Below are 8,115 nucleotides of genomic sequence, written 5' to 3' on the forward strand. Positions count from 1 at the left end.
AATGATTGCCATTATAAATATCTGGAAAGGGCAGATCATCTATAGGTAATATTTTAGTGTGTTATAACACAGTGCTACAGCAAAATTACGTATTACATAATGGTTCACTCCATTTTTAGTATTCTACATACCACACAAATAGGCCATTTGCTTACTTATGTATTAAATTAGTGAGTTAGCAGAAGGTAAACTTGAAGAAAAGTTTAATTACCTACACAGTTTGTTTTACTTAGTTTTCTCTCTCCACCTTAATTAATGGACATCTGTATAGAAAGTAGTATAAATTATAAGATCTTTCATCATTCACACAAATGGATGCTGTGTTGTAAAATCATATCTTAAAACGGTGGTTATTAATATTCTGCCATAACTGCACAATGAGCAGATTGTAGAAAGTGCTGAAAATCTTATTCTAGAAGATCAGTACTTATATATGTCATAAATGTACTATAAAAATACACTTCTGTAATTGTTTCTATCTCATTTGCCTCTCTCAGGCCACTGATGAATTTCTAGAATAAATGGGTTTCCTTACAATTTCAAAGGGCTCATTTTTTTGTTCATTGTCGTACTGAAAAGAAGAAACAAAAGTTTTAATACATAAGAGCTCTTCATTTTACCATTCAGTTTTTCAGTTAATGTCCCAAGAATTCACACAGGAGGGTTGGCAGTGGCTTTGGCATTAAACTGCATTTTAAGTGACTGCATAAGATGCAACAACATCATTACCTTGAATTAAAGTGCAAGAAGAACACTCTACTGGGAGCATTATAGTATCCTACATGAAGAAAATAATTCATGAGTACTCTTCATAAAATTAGCTTTATTTCTCCATTCTAAAATAAATGATAGGGCATTCTAAAGAATATGTCCTAAATCAGTAGCAAACTGCCCCTCCTAAATCTCAATAACTGTCTAGGGTAATCTTCGACAGCTGGGTGCTGTTAGGATTTGTTCTAATGGTGACAATGTGGAATACGCTAACATAGGGCTTATTGCCACTTATCCAGCAGGGGCATGAAATGAGGTGACATGGTAATGAGTTGATACAAATGACTTTTGTAACTTTCACACTGCTACCAGGCTGAGGCAGGCAATCAGAGGGAAACTATTGTCTGCCTTTCGTGATGGTTTTAATGTGTTCCATTTGATTTAATACTGCTGGTAGGCAAAATGTGAAAGGAAAGTAGGTCACTGCCTCTTTGCTTTGCTCAGATAACAGGGCACTACTTACCTGGTTTATCCTAAGAGTTATATTTACTTTCACTGATGATAAAGAGATATATTGTGAGCTAGGAATTATGTCATTCATTGTAAACATAGTTATCAAATACAGCTCAGAGTAGTTATTAAGAGATGATAAGAAAAAAATCTTATTTAGAAGGGATTAAAATTTATTAATTTACAAATGAATTTAGCTGCATACATACTCATTTAGAATAAAGAGCTATCATATAGATAATTAGCATTACAATGTAGGAATTTTTTAAGTTTTAAGAGTAATATCGGTAGCTGTCAGTGCAACTATGAGTGCAACATTATCACAGGTAAACTTCTATTTGCTAAAATTTTAACCACAGTAAATAAAAAACTATATTTTTTGAAAGCCTTTCGTGTTTTAAAATTGTCCTTTTAATAAAAAGTTACCTTAAAATAATTAAACTGCAAAATGTATAAAATGCGGACCTCATTGGTAAAATATGTCACATTTATTGGCCTAATTCCCTCTCTGCTTGCAGCTTTTATTGACTTGTATTATAAATGTCATTCTATATAAAACAAAGTAAAAACTTAAAAATCAATGCATTTGTTTCGGTTTTTTATATTGGCAAATAATTATTACTAAAAGGGAAACACATTTTGTAATGATTTTGTATGTGTGTTTTTCCAGAATTATAGCAACTTGATACATTTTAGGAAAATAGCTTTAAATTATAACTTTCATAACACTGGTAATTTTCAATGCATACAATCATAATTAATATAACTTATGATTTAAATGATTTGTGTAACTTTTTTTTCTTCCTATCTAGTACAGAAGACACAGGTCTCTGTGAAACTAATTAGGTAGATGTTGAAAGCTACATGCCCATTTGTGGAGGACAAACCAATTGCTGTCGTATGCATTAGACATTAGGGACACACTGCAAGGTAGCCCTTGTATCTGCACCCTCCACGGGGACAGAGAGGCAACTCAGGCACTGTCTGGGACAAATGGGGGGCCGGGCTGCTGCTGCTGCTGCCCAGCAAGTTCTCTGTCCCATTGCTCTCCTGTGGAGAAATTATACTTTCTTTAAAAAGAGCTTTAGCATTTACCCTCCCTAGTGGGCAGCTTCTCAATCAGGAACAGCTAGGCTTTATGCATTCATCATAATGAGAAAGATTTTTGTTTGATGAAACAGCCTGGCTGGAGATGGGAGGGATGGGACAGAGGTAGGGGTGTTCAATTCCTTTCACTTTTGTGTGAAGGACAATGGTAGCATCTTTTTTTTTTTTAGTATGGAAAAAGGTAATTTCCTATATAGGAAAATTTCAGAACAAAATTCAATTCCAGCTCAAGTTTCTACAAAACAGAGCAGTATATATACTGAAGAGCTTAGTTATAAAACATAAAGTTCTGAAGTCAAGCTACAGAAGTTAAGAGAAAATCTTGTTTTGAAAAAAATGTTATCAATGATTTCAATTTCACCTCATACTTTTTGGTGAGTTCGAACACTATATAAAATGGTTGGAGAGGTTTTATTCAAAATTTGAGGGTATGTTAAAGATGATTTGATTTAGAATGCAGGCTATGTATTAACAGTATACCAAAATTTCACTTTGCCAGGGGTGGAGGGAGGGGTGGTTGAATGATATCCTACATATAGGATGTCATCCTTCAGAACAAAGTTTTACCAAATGTCAGATGCATCGTGTTTCCATCAGAACAAACAACTTCAAAAATAAAATGAGATAAAAAAGAAAAGAGCATTAAAGAATATTAGATAAAAAAGGACTGGTACAATAAAAAAGAAAAAAAATCAAAGTTCATCACAGGTAGCAGAGTTAATTTTATTGCCTGAACTTTTGCTTCAATTATGTGCATGTGTTTTTGTATGTGGCGTTATCATAGTTATAAAATGTATTTTTTTCCCTGTGGGTCGTGGTAAAAAAAAAAAAAAAAAAGTTTTAAAGTCTTTGCTCCGGAGTAGCAGAAATTGGGATATAAGTGCCATGTTTGACGACTGTTGATAACCAGGGTCCATGCTTAAGTGTTATAATGACACAGGTGGAGAAAACAAATCCTAGTTTAAATTTTTGCCCCAAACTGCAACTCGCACAGGCAGGTGTTGTGTACAGGTAGGATTGACCTGCAATTCAGCTGCTGCTTCATCAGGAGATCCACTCAGCATGCTGCTAAGTGAGTGGCTGTAGAGATTCACTTATTTTACCATGGATAATTATTCCCCTGGGCAATGCACTGAAAACCAGCTAGGATGAAATATACTTTTCCTTTCTTCCTCAATACAATGTATATTTATGGAATACCATTCTGGGCTCAGGGCTTATGGTGTAGGCAGTAAAAGAGTAAATATTATATATTAATCATTTGTCTGTTCCTTAAAAATGTACAATATAAAAAGTGGATATTAGGTGGCCAGTTAGCTCAGTTGGTTAGAGCATGGTGCTGATAAACAGTGAATATTTATTGAACAAAGGAATTTTAAAGCTATATAGTAAGATAGGGTCCACAACTTCAAAGAGGTCATGATTCACAGGCAAATAGAAATCAGACAATAAATATGTAAACTATAATACTATGTGCTAAATATATAATACAGCGTGTTTAAAAGCAGGTAGAAGAAACTGCCTGAAAGGCGAAATAAATCAGAGAAGCATGATAGATAAAGTACCATTTGAAATAAATACTATGAAATTATTGGAATTAGAATTGTAAGATAAAATAAGAAAAGAAAATTGCGAAAATTGGAAATGGTAAGCACACTGAGGTATGAATGTATTTTGGGAAGCTTAGTAAATTGTCTAGAACAACTAATTGCATATGTGAATATATGAAGATTATATATAGAGAGAGCATAAATATGTTATATAGTATTGATTATTTTATATTATGTATTGTAAAATATTACAGTTACATACCAACAAAATATTTCCATAATGATGATGATTTTCAATTTATTTGGCCATTTCTTATCATGTGTCAAGTATTGTCCATAATACTTTACAAATAATAATCCTAGACAATATTCTTCCCATTTTATAGATGAGAAAACTGGGACCCAGAGCATGTAAGTAACTTTCCCAAGAGCACCCAGGTAGTAAGCTTAAAGTTTAGCCCTGAGTATGGAATCTAAATAAATTTACTATTTTGTTTGTATTAATGATCTGGCACAGTTATCTTTATCATATATTTTCTTTTTTATTTTAATGGTTGGGGGAGAAAAGCATTCATAAACTGAAAAATAAAGCAAACAAATTTCTTCTGATTCAAAAGTGCTCTGTTCTACTCTTTATTTTCCTTTTTTGTTTCAGAATAGGACGGGGGTACAGATGTTTTGATTACATGGATTGCTTTTGTACTGCTTGAGTCAAACTTCTAAGTGTGCCCATCACCCAGATAGTGTACATTGTACCTGTTAGGTATGATTTTGCCCATCCCCCTCCACACACCTGCTTGATTTCCATTGAGTTTTACTTCCATCTGTGCATATGAGTGCTGATCAGTTACTTCCAATTTAATAGGGAGAACATGTGGTGTGTGTTTTTCCATTCTTTAGATACTTCACTTAGGAGAATGGTCTCCAGAATGTTGTGGAAGGTATTAATTCACTTTTTTGTGGCTGAGTAGTACTCCATGGTATACATATACCACATTTTATTAATCCACTCATATATTTATGGGCACTAGGGTTGATTCCACATCTCTGTGATTGTGAATTGTTCTACAATAAACAATCTAGTGTAAATGTCTTGTTGATAAAATGACTTTTTTCCTTTGGGTAGATACCTAGTAGTGGGATTGCTGGATCAACTGGTAGGTCTACTTTTAGTTCTTTGAGGAATCTCCATACTATTTTCCATAGAGGTTGTACTAGTTTTCAGTCCCACCAACAATGTGTAAGTTTTCCTTTCTCTCTGTATTCATGCCAGCATCTATTGTTTTGGGACTTTTTAATAAAAGCCATTTTCAATGGGGTTAGGTGATATCTCATTGTGGTTTTGATTTGCATTTCTCCGAAGATTAGTGATGCTGAGCACTTTTTCATATATTTATTGGCCATTTGTCTTCTTTTGAAAAGCTTCTCTTCATGTCTTTTGCTCACTTTTTAATGGGATTGTTTGATTTTTATTGCTTACTTGCTTGAGTTCTTTGTAGTTTCTGGTTATTAGCCCTTTATCAGATGTATAGCATGTGAATATTTTCTTCCATTCTGTAGGTTGTCTATTTGCTCTATTGATTGTTTCCTTGGCTGTGCAGTAGCTTTTTTAATTTAATCAAGTCTCATTTATTTATTTTTGTTGTTGCTGTGATTGCCTTTAGAGCTTAGGGTCCTCTTCATAAATTCTTTGCCTGGGCTGATATCTAGAAGAGTTTTTCCAACAACTTCTTCTAGAATTCTTATGGTTTCATGTCTTAGATTAAGTCTGTTATCCATCTTGCATTAATTTTTGTAAGTGGTGAGAGATATGGATCCTGTTTCAATCTTCTACATGTGGCTATCCAAATTTCCCAGCACTATGTATTGAATAGGGATTCTTTTCCCTAGGGTATATTGCTGTCTACTTTGTCAAAAATCAGATAGCAATATGTGGATGGTCTTATATCTGGGTTCTCTGTTCTGTTCCATCAATCTATGTCTCTACTTTTGTGCCAAAACCATGCTGTTTTGGTTACTGTAGCCTGGTAGTATAGCTTGAAGTCTGGTAACATGATGCCTCCAGATTTGTTCCTCTTGCTTAAGGTTGCTTTGGCTATGCAGGTTATTTTCTGGTTCTAAAATAATTGTAGAATTATATTTTCTAGATCTGCAAAAAATGATGCTGCTATTTGATGGGGATTGCATTGATTCTGTAAATTATTTTGCTTAGTATGGACATTTTAACAATGTTGATTCTGCCAATCCATGAGCATAATATCGTTAGATTGGATGTGGGTCTGAGGGAAGGATGCCAGAACATTCAGGAGACTCCATGGGAAGAAATTGCAGAGGAGAACAGGAAGGAGCAAGGTATCAGCAGAGATCAACCCTCAAGAGACTTGGAGTCCAGTAAGAAGAGTAGGTAGAGTGATTCCTTTCTCCCTCCCTCACATCTTTCTATCATATATTTTCTATTCTTTAATTTGTGCATAACCACTCTTCCAGTTAGTTATGTATATACAGATACTAGTAACATATATTTCCATCATCTTCAAAAATAGGTATGTGTCCAAGGGAGCAATTCAGATGCATGAAATTCTGAATAAACTTACTTTTGAAAGGCTTCATTTTCCACAATGAAATGCTGAATGCAGACTAAATTTGATTGTGCATCAGACAAGTAGATACAGCATTTTGAAGACTATGAAGCAGTTTAATAACCAATACATATACTGAACTTTCCAAAAGGTAGACTTGTAATTTAATTTTATTCATAGCTGTCAAGTACCAAAGACTACAAATAAGATAACAAATTCAAAAGAATATTAAAAATTAGATACCTTAAATAGAGTACCAGGCAAATGCTTGCAAGATTAATAACATGTTATTAAATTTCTATGGAACAGCACAATACAGAAACAATAGTTCTAAATATAACAGTTGTTTGCTTATTATTAACTTATGAACCATTTTTTGGGCATTTTGATAAAAGTAACAGCTCACAATCTTTTATTTAATGCTTCTGATTTATTCTTTTTTTGTTCAAAATTTAAATTTTTCCAACTTCCCTTTTTTCTTTTGAAATTACTAAATATTTTCTCCTTTTTTCTTTCTCTTTCTTCCCTTGATTCTTAACATGAATGCATTCACCAAATTTTTTCCTAGGTAAAGATTGAGTATAACAAAATTCATACACCTTGAAAATATATTCATATTATGCTGTCTGCATCACCATGTTTCAAGTCTTAATTTTTCCCAGTTACTACCTTCCTTTGCACACAGCGAGGACAGAACATCTTCCCTTGTGCTCATATTCTTCTGTCCATAACACTCAAATCAAAATGGCTGTAGGAGGAACCATATCCCCTTTTAATTGAGCATCCACATTTTTTTGTAAAATCAGTTCCTGAGATGACAAGACCTTTCAAACCATTTCTGTAGAAGCTTTCTAAGTCTTTCCAGAAATCATGTATTTTGTCTATCAATGGCATAGAGTTCTGTCATGGTAAGTGCAACAAAAATGCTATGAGAAAATTTTTTGTGGATCAGAAGACAGAAAATATGGCAGAAGAATCTAAAAATACCTAAAATATTCCCAGAGAGCAGCATACATTTTGGAAGGTTGTGTTACAACTTTAAGACTCTTTAATTTACAAGATTTAAGCATGAAGTCTTGAACTTTTTATAATAAGTTCTGTCATCGTGCCAAGAAAGGGATCAGAATAGATGGGATACAGTTAAAGGTTAATATTTGCATGCCACCCAGGTCACAAATAAATGATTTATTTCTTTAGGAATCCCAACTTTCATTTTTATAAATAATTAATTGCAAGAACTAGGCGATTGTTGTTAAAGGTCATAATGGAAACAGATTTTTAAGCATTCCTGTTAGAATAGTGCAAATCACTTAGGGGAAAAAAAAATCAACAATGAAAACCAAAACCAAATTACCCAAATATCAGTTCTACACCAACAATTAAATCGAAGAGTGTTGAGGAAAGAAAGCTTTCTGTTCATTCTTTGTTGACGTACTAGAGTCCACAAAACACTTCATAAGGAGTTTGGCTATTTATTTATTTATTTATTTGTTATTTAATGTTTATGGCTTCTTATATGTAAAATTATTCAAAAGACTTGCATTGCACGTTCATATTTGTCTCTGTCCCTCACTTTTGAAGTGCCATACCCACACTCATGCATCTTCTGTCTCCTTCCTTTTGCAATGGCTGAACATCAAAATTGTCTCCTATGCTAC

This window comes from Propithecus coquereli, unplaced genomic scaffold (assembly GCF_000956105.1).
Source record: "Propithecus coquereli isolate 6110/MARCELLA unplaced genomic scaffold, Pcoq_1.0 Scaffold151, whole genome shotgun sequence".
In the NCBI taxonomy this organism is placed as follows: domain Eukaryota; kingdom Metazoa; phylum Chordata; class Mammalia; order Primates; family Indriidae; genus Propithecus; species Propithecus coquereli.